Here is a 16,653-nt window from a genome sequence, read left to right as displayed (position 1 = left end):
GAGAGCAGCTCTGGTCAAGGAGAGGTTTGAGGAGCCAGGCCTAGGAGTGCAGGGATTTCGGGAGCAAGTCACTGCCCCGACCGGTGTCCTGCAGACCTTGAGATACCGGCATTCTTTCCTGAGCTCAGAGCTCAGCCACGTTGTTCTATAGAACCAGTCCATTTCGCTTGCTTTTGCTGAGCTGGCTCTGTGGCCCCCGTTCCTTCCAAAAGGAGATGGAAACCCAACAAGAGGTGAGGCCTGGCTAGTGCTAGGAAACACCACTAACGAATGGCCCTGGCTGTGGCTTGGGAAAGCCAGGCCCAGAGCTCCAGGTGGCTGGCACCTCCGGTCTGTGACCGCAGATGGTTACACGTGATCCACAGGGCGAGAGCAGGAAATGTGAGTTTTGATGTTATCATAACTTCATTCATCTCCGTAGGATGCTGACAGGTAAGGATTTTCAGTTTATTCTCATGAACACTGGTGGGAGAGCCCGCAGCCCCAGGTTACTGATGGTAAACTGAGGTAATGAGGATCTGCCAGTGACGTAAAACATGGCTTTCTGGTTCTTGGATGCCAGCTTTCTTCCTGCAGAGCCTCAAGCAGGTCACATCAGCCACTCCCATCGCCTGTGGTGGCAGCACAGGGATGTCGTATGGGGTGGCTCTGCTTTGGTGGGTCTCCTTCCTCACAGGCAGGCCTGGGCCCAGACTTGAAGGCCACACTGTGTCAGACTCTAGAAGGGCTGCTGGAGTTGCTAATTGAAGCTCATAGAGCCTCAGAGTCTCCAGTTCTCCCCACCCGGGAAAACCTTGAGCTGAGCCCTTCCCCACTTTACTTCTATTTGTCCCCTTCTTCCTTCCAACCTCCTGAACTTGGCATTTAGGGTCCTCCTCTTTAGACACACTGCTTGACAAGATGAGTCACGAAAAATAATCTTTAAGTTCTCACAGTGTTCCTCAGGTCACAGGTACCTCCACACCTGAGTGGCAGAGAATTAAACCTTGCCCAGAGGAGGTCTGCTCCTTGCCCTCATCTTCTGGGAGGTCATCTCCAACACCTTGGGACGTCGTACTTGGTCACCATGTCTTTGTCAGCCTCGGAGCCTCAGGTTTGCCTGATAGTAATGACGTGATTTTGGGTGGGAACTGTGGGTCGTGAAATCCCAGCTCCTGAGGGGCTGGACACTGGGATCAGCCATGTGAGCAGTCAGTTGTGTCTGTGCGATGGACTCCCACAGCTCCTGACCACACAGGGGGAGGAGAACCAGAAGCCTTGTGTTTCGGACCCTCTTGGATTCTGCCCTCTGTCCTTCCTCTCTTGGCTGGTTTTAATCCGCACCCTTTGGGTGAAATAGAAGGTTTGGGTGAGTTCTGTGCATCCCTGTAGCAAATTATTGAATGTAAGGGTGGTGTTGGGCATCCCCACACTTGCCCCTGGTGTCCAAGGTGAGGGTGGTCTCAGACAGTGAGGTTGGCTAACCTTCACAGCATCCACCAGCGGCAGCCCCTGGAGAAGGAGAGGCTTGTCATCTGAGGGTCCTAGCTCCTGCTTGGCTCCTGCGAGCAAGGCAGCTGATTTTTCTTCAGGAACCTCCAGGATGCTCTCCTTTCTGATCTCCTTTCCCTGTAAGTTTTCTGTCTACTCTTTTTTCTTACCTGCTTCTCTACCCTCCTCTCTCTCTTCCTACTGGGTAGGAATCTGGAAGGACCCCCTTCTGACTCTTGGAGGGCTCCCTTTCAGTAATTTTCTGAAGAAGAGGGCTCTACATTTTCTGAGGACCTAGGCCAGCAGCAGGCTTTCATGCAGCAAGAGGAGGAGGCAGGACGGACACCCCAGGAACAAGTGACAGCGAGCCCCTTACAAACGTATATGAGATCCCAAAGCCCATACGGCTGGACTGAGCTAGGTCAGCCAGTACGTTTCTGCCCACTTTGGGTGCCAGCATTTTAACCCTAAATGCTGGTGGGTTCCGCTGACTTTTCTGTAACGAAACTAGTAAAGGTTCTACAATGCAAGGTTTTAAAAGTACAAGGGAGGATCAAGTAAAACGTTATGCACTATATTTTGAAAGGAACATTATTCATAGATTAATGCGATGATTAAATTAAATATATAATATAATTTCAGATATATATGTATATACGTAGGTCTGAAACTAGGGAACTCATGGAACTCTTCACCAGAGAGTAACGGCTAACATTTAAGGAAAGCTTATTTCGCACCATACGCTATTCCAGCTTTTTTGAATGGGCTGTTACTTCATTCTCAGAGCAACTCTGTCTGGTGGGTGTTGTAATGCAGAGGAGTAGAGTGATGTTCGGAGACCTTGTCCCAGGTCACACAGCTATGAAAGACCAGAGCTGGGATTTGAATGCAGGCGGCCCGCTCCAGACCCTGTGCTCTTGCCCACCTGCCCCTTCCTGCTGGGGGACAAGCTCTGTCCTGCACTATTTTTTTAAACTTGAGTCTTTATTATATTTTTTTCCATTACCATTTAGCCCCCTCCCCCCTGCCGCACCATGTGGATCCTCTTTTTTGATCATTTCTTGGTTCTTCCTTAGAGTGGGGCTCAGCCTGAGAGAACGGGGACTTCAGTGCTTGGCTGACGAAGCTGTTGTAGAGATTCATAGGCTCCGTATGTGCCACCGCTCAGCAATCACCTGGTTGGCACAGAACACTCATGCGACTGTTATTCTGCACACATTGCTCTGGAATTGGGCAACGGGGATTTCTGCTGGCACCCCTCTTTGCTTGACCTTTCCTGGGCTGCACTGGCAAACAGCTTCTTCAAATGCCTGTCCTGGGATCTGGGCTGGACAGTGGCTGGCAGGTCAGTGAACACTAGGACCTTTCTAAACGCCACTCTCTGGCCTGTGGCCAAGGCCCTCAGGCGCTGCAACCATTAACTCCTGCAGGAAGCCCAGGGGATCTGTAGACAGGCGCCAGAGCATCTGCTTCTGCCCAAGTGCACACGGCGACTATTGAAGTCCGGAGATGGAGGGAAGTCCAGAGAGAGATTGTGGGGAGGGGGTGGCAGGGCAGGGGCCAGGCATTGGGGGTCTGAGGCTGAGGAGGGAGCTGGGCCTGTGGAGCTGTGTGTCCTTGATCGCTGGCTCTCTGATCCGCTGTGGCATCTTCATGTCACCACAGGGGGTCTTGGTCTACACAGGCAGCCTTGGGGCCAGTATTGTGGTCTGGGCAGTCTGTGGCCTCCTGGCCACTCTGGGTGCCCTGTGCTTCGCTGAGCTCAGCTGGGGGCTCTGGTCCCCAAATCCAGGAATGGGGGAGTATACTTACATCTTGCACACCTTTGGCTCCTTGCCAGCCTTTCTGGACATGTACACGTTTGTGCTGGTGGGCCCTCCGGCCGCCATCGCTGCCATCTCTCTGAGCTTTGCCGAGTATGCAGTGGCCCCCTTTTACCCTGGCTGCTCCTCACTGCCCCAGGGAGCACTCAAGGGTGTGACTGTCACTTGTATCCTGCTGCTGACGCTGGTCAACTGCTGGAGCTCACAGCTGGCCACCGCACTGACAAACGTGCACAGTCACCAAAGTGTCCTCCCTGCTGGTCGTTGGGGAGGTGTGGTGGTGCTGCGCCAGGGCCAAGGCCACACGAAGTGCTTCTGTCTACCTTCCACAACACGGCGCAGCAGACGGGGAGCGTTGTCACGGCATCCTACCAGGGCCTGTGGTCCTTTGATGGCTAGAACAGCCTCAGCTATATGGTGGAGGAGCTCAAGAACCCACAGGGGAGTCCATGACATGGCTTTGGGGGTGGGGTCTCTGAGCATCAGTGGCTTTAGTTATTGTCATTTGAGCTAAGCAAGACCATGGGAAATTGGCTGAGAGCAAGGGTCCCCTTCCTGTACTCATGGAATTGAATGCCAGCCACTGTCTGCTGTGATTACTTTAAGGAATTATATAAATAATAGCATCTCTAGTGAGCAGAGAATTTCATGGTATGGTCCCTGTGGGCACATTCTGCTGCCTGGCGAGGTAGGCTTTATCATCCCATTTTTCACATGGGAAAACTGAGGTTTAGAAAGGAGAAGTGATTGTGATTTTGAGGTCATACCTCTAGCAAGAGGCCGTGCTTGATGACTCAGTTTGATATCTCCTGGCTCCTTCTCTATGGAGCATTGTAGTAGATACTTAGTTCGTCTGTGCCAAAGCACGGGGACCACAGCAGCAGTATGGTTCGGGGCAGGAGAAGGGGCCAGTCCTGCCTGGCTCATCCACCTGTGAACCTGGGGCTGGCTAGTCATTGCCCTGGTGGGGGATGGGTCTGCATTGCCCATGGGAAGCATTTGGAACATTTGGACTTTTTGGTCACTAGAGATATTAACTTCTTGCTATAAATATATTTGCTTAGGAAGCTATTTGTTTTCTTGTTCCCCTGAAGGAGTTTTAAATTCTTATGAGAACTGCCAGTCTTTTCCTCTCTGGCCTCTGGGTTGACTTAAGGGCTTTGGCTCAGCTCTGAGCAAGGACTCCCTGGAGGGGGATTTGGGAGATGTTGTGAGAAGAAGAGATTGGAGGCTGAAGTCCAAGAGCAGAGAGAGACAGGGGTCCTGGGACCTACTTTTTATTCTTGCATGTAATTCCTTGGGCCTCAGTTCTTTGCCTTTGAAAAGGGATCATAATAACCTCATATTATGGGGTTTGAGGGCTTTGGGGCCTCAAACGGTACAGTCACTGGAGATGGTGGCTAGGGCTCTGAGTACCACAAACAGTTGTGATTTCAGGTGAATGGTTAGTGGGCACTCAGGCTGGCTCTGGGGTGGTGGGCTGGGGACCGCAGAGTGGGGCACTGGCTCATTCTTTTCACAGGAGCTAGACCCCTCTCTTTCTGAATCCATCCAGGCCTGGGGCTCAGAGCTGGTCCAGGGAAAGGGCAAGGGGCCCAAAGATGTGTGAGACAAGCTTCCATGCCACTGAGCAGGGATTGGTGAGCTTCTCCTATGAAGTCAGAGACTTAAGTATTTTAGGCTTTGTAACATGTATGATCTCTGTCATGACCACTTGACTCTTGTAGCATGAAAACAGCAGACAAAAGTAAACAAGTGAGCGTGGCTACATCCCAATAAAATTTATTTACAGAAACAAGCAGCAGACTGGCTTTGGTCCACGGGACCTAGTTTGCTGATCCCAGCTGTTTACTGAGCACTTTTGACAAACATGGTTTTGAAGCAAAAACGAAGCCTTCCCTCTGAACTCTGGGCATTTGAACCCCTGGCTCTAACTCTGCCCTTGGAAGCACACGTTAGGTAGGTCTTTGCTTGATGCTTTTTGTTAAGAACCTGCACAGCCTGTGCCAGACCAGGGCCAGCCTTATGCCCACATGCCTGGGATTTGAGTGAAAAATTAAGGTTCTTGAGAATGAAACCAGAAATCTCTCTGTCCCTGTGGTGTCTTTGCCAGAAAGCTTCCCCTGGCACACCTGTAGGGCTCTGTAGCTGTCACAGCTCGTTAGCTGGTGGGCAGGTTGCCCAGATGAGTCAAGTTCAGAAGCACACCAGGTCCCTTCCCTCTGACTTGGCCTGGTGGGTGCTCACCAGCTGAGGGCACCCTGCTAGGAGGCCCACAAGTGGGGGAACCCATAACTCTGCCTCACTGGGCCCCGGCAGAGCCACATTTCCAGGACTGGGATCATGAGGAACTAGTTGCTATTTGGCCACTTTTTTTGCCCTCAGATTCTCAGGTTGCAGAACTAGAAGGGAGATGAGAGGCCCCATCTCCTATGAGAATTTATTGTTATCTTATTTGTGTCACTTTCACAAGTTCCATGTGACCTGCCAGGTCAGGTGACCTACCATCCTGGTTGCTCAGGACTGAGGGGTCCCCAGGGATGCTGGACTTTCAGTGTCAACATTGGAAAGTGTCAGGCAAACTTAGACGAATCGGTCACCCTCTCTGGCCCCTGCCTTTAGGACAGGAGGGGGCAGCACGGAGGCCTGGATGCCATACAGCAGATGTACTTTGTTGGGGCTCTGCCTCCACTTGCTGCTGGAGCTCAGAACAGGGAGACCCCTGCGAGGCAGAGCAGTCTAGTGGGCTTCCTGGAAGAGGAGGACTGATGTGTTTTGTGGCAAAACAGCCATATAGAAGCAATAGGAACCTGAGTCCAGACACCAGAAAGAGCAGGCCGTTTGTGTCTTAAGGAAAAATGAGCGGGCATGAGCACAGGCCCCATTGTCCTCAGTGCCCCTGTGTCTTTCTTCCCATGCCCACCTCCCAAGTTTTCTGTGGGCAGCCCTCACTCCTGGCGGAAAGCTCTGAAAGTTACTGTGTATATTATATTGGAGAATGGGAGAGGTGCTACTCAGGGGGAGCTGCTTCTATGGGGCAGGGTCCTACCTGGTGCGGGGGGAAGAGGTCAGCCTGGGACTGTGCAGCCCTCACAGGGACAGCTCTGTGCCATGTCTGCATGAGACCCCCCCTGCGCCCTGGTAAAGAGTGACCTCTTCTGGTTTTGTTTTATGCTACATTGTGTCAGTAATACATTCTGCTATGCTGTTTGGTACTGAGCGGAAGGTTCTGGGCTCAGCAATGCTTGCCTGCCATGATAACCCAAGGTGAGCCAGAAGACAACAGGAGGAAGGTGGGGGGCGGGGTGCCTCAGACATGCTTCTCCTATTGTGAAGTGTGTTCCTGCTGTGGAGTCTACAGGTGTCTCTCCAGGAGACTGGAGTTCCAGCCAAGATGGAGGCATAGGTAGGACTCTTCACTTCCTTGTACAGCCAAAAGGAGGATAACAACCAATCTAAAATCAATAAACAACCAGAAGTGCCAGAAAATCAGGCTGCATGGAACTCCGACAACCAAGGAATTAAAGAAAAAATCAACCAGAACAACCAGACTGGTAAGGCAGCAGAGCTTGCAGGCTGGCTCAGAAAAACTGCAGTGGACTGTGGGGGCGGGGCTGACTTAAGGGGAAACTGAGACTCAGAGCTGACTGTGGGCTACTGTGGTTGCCCAGTGGGAGAAACTCCCAGCCTCACATGAGAGTCCGTTGGAAAGTGGGCTAGAGATGAGCAGGCGAGCTGCAGTATTCCCTCTCTGCCAAAGATGCGCAGCCAGGAGGGTTGGTTTGCCTGGGTGACTACCGAAAACCCTGCCCCCTTACAACCTATCAGGGGCCCCCAGCAAAGAGATACGGCCCACATAAAAGAACAGTGCAAAGCCTCAGAAAGAGAGTTAAGCGAGAAGGAGATCGCCAACCTACGTGATGGAGAATTTAAAGCCCTGGTAATCAAAATGCTCACAGATCTGATTGAGCTTAGTAGAAAAATAAGAAAACAAATGAAGGATATCCAAAGTGAAATAAAGCAAAATATTCAGGGAACCAACAGTGACAGGAAGGAAACCAGGAGTCAAAGCAACGATTTGGAACAAAAGGAAAAAATAAACATCCATTGGGAACAAAATGAAGAAACAAGAATTCAAAGAAGTGAAGAGAATCTTACAAACTTCTGGGGCAACCTGAAATGTTCCAATATCTGAATTATAGGGGTGCCAGAAGGAGAAGAACAATAGCAAGAAATTGAAAACTTATTTGAAAAAATAATGAAGGAGAACTTCCCCAATCTGGTGAAGGAAATAGACTTCTAGGAAGTCCAGGAATCCCAGAGAGTCCCAAAGAAGTTGGACCCAAAGAGGAACACACCAAGGCACATCACCATTAAGTTACCCAGGATTAAAGACAAAGAGAAAATCCTAAAAAAAGAGAAAAGGAGACAATTAACTACAGAGGAGTGCCCATAAGGCTATCAGCTGATTTCTCAAAAGAAACCTTGCAGGCAAGAAGGGGCTGGCAAGCAGAATTTGAAGTCATGAAAGGCAAGAACCTACATCCAAGATTACCCTACCCAGCAAAGCTTTCATTTAGAATGGAAGGGCAGATAAAGTGCTTCCCAGATAAGGACAAGTTAAAGGAGTTCATCACCACCAAGCCATTATTACATGAAATGTTAAAGGGACTTATCTAAGAAAAGGAAGATAAAAAATATGAACAGTAAAATGACAACAAACTCACAACTATCAACAAATGGACCTAAAAGAAAACAAAAACAATGAAAACAATAACTAAACAAACAACCAAAACAGGAACAGAGTCAGAGAAATGGACATCACAGGGAGGGATTTTAGTGGGGAGGGGGAAGGAAGGAGTAGGGGGGGGAAATTTACAGGGAAGAAGCATAATTAGTAGGCATAAAATAGATGGGGAGAGATAAAAAATGGTATAGGAAATAGAGGACTCATAACTTATATGTACAACCCATGGATGTGAACTAAGGGGGGAGGGAATGCTAGAGGGTTGTGGGAGGGCAGGACGGAGGGTGGATAAAAGGGGAAAAATTGGGAAAACTGTAATAACATAATCAATAAAAAATACTTTAAAAATATCTCTCCAGGGGAATGTTGGGTAAAGTTCTGTGGGTCCCAAGGGAGGCCCCTTCCCTCCACGTGCTCCTTACTCCAGAATGAAGTCCAGGGCTAGGGGGTGTGGCGTGGGAGAGAGCAGCCTACACTCTGATCCCACCCAGTTTTCATTCATCCCTCAATTCTTACCGAATGCTTGCTCAATACATTTATTGGGTGGCTGTAGGTCAGCTAGGTGCTGAGGCCCCAGCAAGGCAAACCGGTCCCAGTGCCCACGGCCTTCCCCATGTCTGGGCAGAGACAGTGGGCTGCCCAGTTGGCATGTTAGAGCCTCATCTGAAGCTGGTGTAAGGGGCAGATCCTTAAACTGAGATGCAAGCAGACTGTCTGGGTGCAGAGGGAGTTCTCAGTAATTTTTCAGGCATCACATGTCTCTTCTTTGGTTGTCATACGCATGATGGATCTTCTGGGACAGGAGATTCAGGGCTCCACGTGACTGTCTTCAGAACATCAAGTAACAGACACAGTTTTTCTCCTCTTTTTCCCGTGAGAAAGGATAAAGCATTCTGTGGTGAGAATACAATCAGACCCTAGTGACCGCAGCGGGTCTTGAGGCTGGGATTGGGGAGCGTGACTGAGAATGTCTCAGTGCTGTGTGAGGAGACTAGGGATTCATTTCGTCTCAACTAGGGCCCAGTATCTCCGGTGGTGACCACTTCAACAGGTGGCCTGGTCTGGACCCTGCCTCCAAGTTATATGGAGTTTTCATCAGGCCTATCAGCCACTCAGTGACCCACGCTGGGAGAGCAGAGACAGGGCATTGGGTGCTCAGTGCCCACTCGTCACCAGCTGTAAGGTGGGGGGATCAGCTATGAGGGTGCTGGACCCTGAGGAGAGCATAGGGTTCCTTGAGATCCCATCAGATTCTTTTTTGGGAAACACAGGCACTCCTCCCTCCCTTTGAACATTGTCCTCCTCTGCTCAGCCTGGGGCAGTGAGAGGCTCGGTCAGGAGCCACGCGGTGACTGCACTGCGCAGCACCCTTTTGTGCCTGAAGGTGAAGGGGCCAACGCTGACCCTCCAGTGCATCCTTGTCCTCAGTGTCCCAGCCTTGCCTTCTGTCCTTGTCTGGGTGGATCAGGGGAGCTGGAGGAGGCTGCCAGGCCCTGGGTGCCCCAGGTTCGCACCTAGTAGGCCAGCATGTGGCAGGGCCTGGTAGTGAGTGGCTCAAGTTTGCCTTTCAGCTTCCTTGCCTGGGTCATCTATGGAGCTACCAGCAGCTGCCTCCTGTGCTTGCAGATGAAGAAGAACCTTCCCCACCCTTCAAGGTAGGCTTGGGGTGATCATTGGGCTTTTTCAACCCCAGGTGGTTGCATGAGGCCGGGCGTTGGACCACAGTCTCTTTCCAGACACAGGGGAAGAAGGTAAGGGTTGGCCACTGTCACCTCTGGTAGGGAATTCTGTGTTTCCTGGGGGCAAGGGACACCTGAATCATAAGGCATCGACTCTGCTGGCTGGGGACCCATTTCTCCTCTGGCGGACCCCATGGGGGAATGACAGGACACAAATGTAGGAGGAAGCACACACACAGGTTGGGGTCACAGAGCACAGAGAGGATCGGGCTGGCCCCAAAGCCCCTCTCCCTGGAGGAGCCCCTGTGTCCCAGCCAGTGGTTCCCGTGGCCAGGCAGGTGTCATGATCACTGCCAGGGCTGGCAGGAGGACCTGGTGGCAGGTGGAAGCAGCAGGATGGCAGGTCAGAGGGGCAGCCCGGGGGCCATATATCACCTCCCATGCACCTCTTCATCATCTGGGTCTCTGCCCAGTGCAGGTCCCCACCCATTGCTGGTCCCCACCATCCTCCCTGCCATCATGCTCCTTGCTTCTCTCTACCTGGTGCTGGCACCCATCCTTGACCATCCCCAGATGGAGTTCCTCTACGTCTTCCTGTTCCTGCTCAGTGGGTTCCTGCTTTACTTCCTCTTTGTCTACTTCCAGTGCTGGGCCAGGTGCTTGCAGACAGCCAACCTGCATCTCTAGCTGCTCCCGGAAGTTACTCCAGCCACTAAAAATGTTGATGAAAGGGCTGGACAGGTATGCTCCACCCTCTTTGCTGCAGACAACTGTCCTCTCATGAGTGGTCTGGCCAGCTTCTCTGTAGGTTGACTATGCATAATTCTAACCAGCTCCTAAAGTGCCATGACACAGCTGTTGTGGTATTTTGGGTTAATCACCCAGCTCAGTGTCCTCCTCCCTGCCCCCCGTGTCTTCTCTGAGCACCGCTCCTTCAGCCCAGGTGGCTCTCACGGCTGCACTGAGTGGAAGAGTGAACAGCATCTTTAGAGCTAGTTCCCCAGGAGAGGCGATTAGATCAGCCTATCACCAGTGCCAGGTGATCTGGTCAAAGACGAAAAGGCAGAGAAACACTTAGAAGGCGAGACAAGAACAGGGTGGAAAGAGCCACTTGACAGAGAGGAGCACCCGGCCTCACTCTCACTTCTCACTGGGCACTGGCATGTCCCACAGGCCCTGGGGGCTGTGTGAGGGACAGAGGAGGCTGGGCAGCTCTGACTGGCTGCCTTTGTGTGGCGGCCCTGCTGCGGGAGCCCCTTCTCTGTCTGAGACTCATCGATCCTGGCGCCACTCACGACTGTTAATCATCACGGCCCAGGCAGAGGCCTCTAGACTGTGAGCCTCAAACAGGGAGAGATTCCACCCCGTCTCTACAGGCAACCCGTTCGTTCTAAAGTCAGTGTCACCCTGCTTCATGCTCCCACACTGGGGATGTCCCCCTTGCTGGCTGTTCTAGGGGTATGGTGGGGCCTGACTAGGTGGGCCAGGGAGGATGGGGGGCATCAAGTGAGGGCCACTGGGCTCAGATATTGGGATCCCCCCAGGGAGGACCTGAGAGCTGCAGCTTTGGAGAGGAGAGCTGTGCTCTGGAGAGGAGAGCTGTGCTCTGGAGGGTGGGTGTGGCTCTCTGTGCTGAAGGAACCAGGGGCAGAGGGCGGCTCTCCAGGGGACTGGGGAGGGAGGGGCAGGTCTGAGGGGCGTGGATGGATCTGAGACTCCCAGCAAGGGAGGGCTGGCCTGGTCTTCCTGGCTGTGGGTGGGGAGGCCATGTCAGTCAAGGTTCTCAGGGGTTGAGCTTGGGTGACTTGGTGAACGTGTTGCAGCTGGTGGAATAGGGAAGGGGGAGGAGGGGCAGATTTGGAGGAAAGTGAGGTAATTTACTGTGTTCAGTTGGAAAGGCTGTGGGACTTTCCTGTGGAGATAATCATGTGAGCCTTCGTATCTGGAGCTCAAACGCCACCTCAAGGCTGGAGATGCTCACAGAGGAGTAACGGTGGAAATGGGAGCCTTGGAAGTGCTGAAGACATGAAGTTTTGATGCCATAAATAAGCTGTTCAAGGGAGTGACCGACCACATTGAAATCTACCAGGCCTGGTTTGAAACCTTCCCCACCGCACCGCATGCAAGGGTACGCTCGCTTCCTCCTACGGTCACAACACTCGCGGCCAGGCTGCCGGCTTCTGACTGTGCCACAAGGAGGCGCTCCTAAAGAACTGGCCTCTTAGTATGGGGGTGGGGCTTGGTCCAGACTGGCCTCACAGTGCTCAGAGGACAGCCAGCTCCCTTGATGTCTGGGATGTCTTTACCACCTCCTATTGCTACAGCCACCTCTCCTTACCCACCACACTCAGAGTCCTGGCCCTGGGTCCAGCCTGGGTCATGTTGCAACAAATCTTCAGTGCTTGGAAGGCTGGGGGGGCGGGCAGTGTTTGGGTGCTTTGTTCCCCTGTCTTGCACTCCAGGCCCCCTGGGACTGGCTCCTGCCCCCAGCTGCCCCTTTCTAGTACTAAGTGAGGGACACAAGGGCCATCTAAACACCTGACCTTGCATGTTGCCCCCTGGGTTCCTTTCCGATGCTGCCTGCTCATTGGTTTACTGGGTCCCCCCATCCCCATCCCCAGCCTTTCAGCTCCTGCTCTGTCAATTGCTTTCTTGTGGCCACCCTCCTCTGAGGATGAAGAGAGCCAGCATTGTCCCCTGATGCTTCCAGGCGGATGGTCTCTTGCTGGGGAGAAGCTGGCAGGACACCCTGAGCAAACAAGAATGCCTGCCGGTCTGCTTCTGGTGCATCCCATTGGCAGAGCCTACCAGGAGCCAGACGACAAGGGACGCGTGGAACTTGCTGAGCTCCAGCAGCATCAAGCGAAGTGTGGGTCGGCAGCTGAGACACAGCAGCCTGAGGACTATCTCACACAGCACCCTTTCCTAGCTTGGCAAACTTTCACCCGTCCTCTCTTTGAGTCTTAGCTCAGATGCAGCTTCCTCCAGGCAGCTTCTTCCCACCCAGCTTTCCCATGAACCCTGGTTCCACTTCTCACCAGCACAAACCAGCTTGCAGTAAAGCGCGTTCTTTATGTGTCTGCCTCCCTCGCTGGGTGGTGAGCTTCTGGAGGAGAGAAACTTTGTCTAGCAACTTGGGAAATTCTCAGGGCATACCACATAGCTCAGTAAGGCTTTGCTGAACCGCAGCTCCTGAACGTGTAAGCGCTCCCTGGGAGGAAGCTGGGTGGGGAGTGAGGGAAGAGCAGGCTTTTGCTCCGGTTCGCTCTCACACAGGGGCTCCTAGGCACTGCCTGGTTGGATTTTCTCTGACAACAATGATTAGCATGAATTGAAGTCCTGGTTGGGACTAGGCAGTATTCTTCACACTCCACGTGTATCAACTCATGTAGTCTTTACAAATGTATAAACTGAGGCACAGAGAGGTTAAGCAATTTGCCTAATGGCACACAGGAAGAAAGCAGTAGCAGCAGAATTTGAATTCAGGCAGTCTGAGTTCAAGAGCCTAGGACCTTAGACATTCTTTTGCCCAAGGATAATGGGAATTAGGAAAATGTGGCCAACTTCTGCTGATGTCAGTGGTAATAATAATACTAACATCAAACAATACCTCCGTTGTGACACCTACCCATCACATTACCCCACTCTGGGAATAATACCTCTTTTCTTCTGCGGAACTGAGCCTCCCAGTTTTCCAAATATATAGTTCTAGAAAAGGCGTCAAAACATAGTACCCCCATAACCATGGGTGAACACGTGACCCAGGTGTGACCAATGAGAACCTTCTCTGGTGCTAATAGAGGAGAGGAGCTCCTGTTGGCAGGTGAACTGGCAGATGCTCCAGGCTAATGGGAGAAGCCAGACCCACAGAGAAAGGAGCTGGTTGGCAGCGAGCTCCAGAGGTGAGAGAGGAAGGCACTTTCTCTCCCTGCCCTGGGTCTTGATATGCTGCGTCAGTAAATTCCTCTTCAGCCTCATCTGGTTTCTCACTCTTGTGACTGAAATAGGGACTTAGAGTTTACAAAGCCCTGCCCTAGGAAATTGCATTTTGTACTGGCCTGAGGAGGCAGCAGGGTCCGTATCACACTGTTATTTCTCAGAAGGGAAACTGAGGCTTGGAGCAGCTAAATGACTGGCCAAACAGTGAGAGGCTGGTGAAGCAGCCAGTGGCTCCCCTTGGGTCAGAGTTGTCTGTTTGCCCCCTGTGCTCCCGTGGGGCCCTGTGGAGGGGGGTCTTACTGCACACCTCCCTCAGTGCTTGTCTCTCACTCTCTCAGAGCCGGGGGCTCAGGAATCCACCCACCCAGCACCTCGCCCACTTCTGGGCACCTTGCTGCCTTGCAGGGAAGCTCCTCCTCTTGCCAAACCAGATCTGGGTTCTTTTTCTGGTCTGGGCCCCGGCACTAGGAGGCGACTGGGGGTAGCTGTCTCCTCTGGCCTGGGGGCTGGAAAACTGGAGGCACCTCTGGGTTGGGAGCTTCACGATCCAGTTTAGAATTGCCAAACGCCAGCTATTGTTCTGAATCCTAGTTGAGAATCTTTTTAAGGGTGGCAAGAAGAGCAGGGGTGGGGGAGGAAACTTCCTGTTTACTGCTGGTGTCAGGGAGACATCCTTTTGTGGTTACCTTGGCCATGGTATCTCCCACCCTCCCCTCGGGCTGACTCACAGCCTGGCCCATCCAGGGTTAGAAGACTGTATTCCCTCCGTCCAGGTTTGCTCCTCTGTGTGGCCTGGCCAGAAAGCTGTGTGTGATGACAGCAGCCTGCCTGATGCCTTCTCACACGCCCATGACTTTGGTTGGTGGCACCTCGCTTCACAAAGAAAGAAGCTAGGGTTGCCAAATTTAGTAAAACTAAAATAAAAGAGAGGATGCCTAGTGACATTTGAACTTCAGATAAACAACAAATCCTTTTTCGTGTAACTATGCGCTATATTTTACCCGTGAACTCTTAAAGAAGCTCAAGTCCAGGGAGCTGGAGGGGCCCAAGTGGCTGCTGCGGTGGGCAGGGAAGGCCCGAGAGCCAGGAGCACCGACGTGCCAGGGCCGGAGGAGACAGCGTCTCAGCTCCAGGGAAGAGCCAGTTCACCCTCCCTCCACCTTTCTGGTCCATGTAGACCCTCAGCAGATTGAATGATGCCGCATTGGTGAGGGGGTCTTCGCTCAGTCCACAGATCTCTCCTGGAAACACCCTCAAAGGCACACCCAGAAATGACACTCACCGGCTGTCTGGGCATCTGTTAGCGCAGTCGAGCTGACACATAAAATGAGCCCTCACAGCCCCCCATCACCACGTTCTACCCCTCTCTGCCGCACTCGCCCTGTTTCTAAAAGACTTCACTGCCCAGGTGGAGGCACCCAGTATTTGTTGGTTTTATCTCACACTGTGGAGCGGTTTTGAACAAGTCTGTTTGCCTCTCAGTGCCTCCGTTTCCTCATCTGTAAGACAAGGAGGTTAAGCCTTGCCCCACAAAGAAGTTGTAAGGATGGAATAAGAAAGTGTTTAGCATGCGTCACTAATACACCCTCTTTCACTTTAAACTCTAAAAAGAAAAAAGAAGAAAAATAAAGTGTTTAGCAAACGTCTAAGGACGTGAACACCTGGCAGGAGTTTGTTAAATTACATGTTGCCTCCCTTCCGGTGGCCACCAGAGGGCCGGGAAAGGCTGGGCAGGCTGTGCTGGCCCATCCGCTGGACCACAGGAATGGGCTCTGCAGTGGCCCTCGCTGCAGCCACAGCACCTCTGTCCCTCAGGCCACGTGATCTGCTCGACTCTATGGTGGTGGCAGTGTCAGTGTCAGTGGTGGGATAAGATGCCACATAGAGTTGGTGGCCAGTCCCAGTGGAAGAAACACAACGCAGACCCCTGGGGTCCTGGAGCGAGGTCCTGCCTTCTGGGGAAGAGGACTGAATGTCTTCTGGAAAACAACCTCTGGCTTACTCTGGGCCCTAGGACAGACAGAGCCTCTGAGCGCTGGGCACCCAGCCACCATGCAGTGGGAGCTACCCACCAGGACGACCAGATCATCAGCTTGAGTGGGCCCGGCACCATCCAGATGGAGACGGGACAGGTGCATTGCTGAGCGTGAGCTGGACCAGAGGGCACAGCCAGCAGGAAGCTCAGCGGCCCCTGTGCCCCTCCCCCCACCCATGGCCGCAGGGAGGGTCTGAAATGACCTGCTCACGAAAGAGGAAAAACTCGAGGTCTTTATGGCTAGGTTTCCTTGGTTACGTGGGAACTCTAAACAACAACCTCTCAACAACAACCCAGCTTACAGCATCATGAAAGTTCCTTTTCATTCCTTCACTTCCTCATTTATACATGAATTCCACCCATTCATTCCATCCATTCTCTTCTGAAGCAGCTGGGCTTTGGACCTGTGCTTCCTCCGACAGGACCTGACACTCCTGTCTTCCCTCAAGCCTATCTTCCTTTATGTGACATCCTTTCCAACAGCATTCAAAAATGCTTCATTCTTTTCTCTTATAAGAAAACAAAATGCAAACTTTCTCAGACAAAAGAAAAGGAAAAGACTGAATCGCATCTCCACTTCCCTCTATGTCCCTTGCCCATATCTCTTCTCTTTACAGCCAAACTCCTTAAAAGAACTGGTACTGGCTGCCTCAGCTCCTCACCGGCCAGTGTCCTCACTGTCTCGTAATGGCCCTCGCCTCCCACATCTCTGTTGGGCCCCTGTTCTCCATGTCTTCACTGCCCCCGGTCTGACACAGGCCACTGGACACAGGTGGCTGTGACGGGCTCCTACCATAACTCCAAGGAACAACTTTTGTTCCTTGGGCCCACCCCTACATAGCAACCAGCATAATCTTTTAAGAGTATAAATCTCGGTGTTTCATATGCTGTATTAGTCAGCTAGGCCTTCCACAGCAAAATGCCACCGGCTGGGTGGCCTGAGCAATAGAAACTCATTTT

General features: G+C 52.3%; 1 pseudogene; it reads left to right on the top strand.

Moving 5' to 3' along the window:
• The first annotated feature begins 2,979 nt into the window (after positions 1 to 2,979).
• LOC112298016 (b(0,+)-type amino acid transporter 1 pseudogene) lies at positions 2,980 to 3,746 on the top strand (annotated as a pseudogene).
• Positions 3,747 to 16,653: the final 12,907 nt, after the last annotated feature.

The sequence above is a fragment of the Desmodus rotundus genome, chromosome 5 (assembly GCF_022682495.2).
Source record: "Desmodus rotundus isolate HL8 chromosome 5, HLdesRot8A.1, whole genome shotgun sequence".
Classification (NCBI taxonomy): Eukaryota; Metazoa; Chordata; class Mammalia; order Chiroptera; family Phyllostomidae; genus Desmodus; species Desmodus rotundus.
Note: the sequence above shows the minus strand (reverse complement) of the source record. Positions and strands in the feature narration are given on the sequence as shown.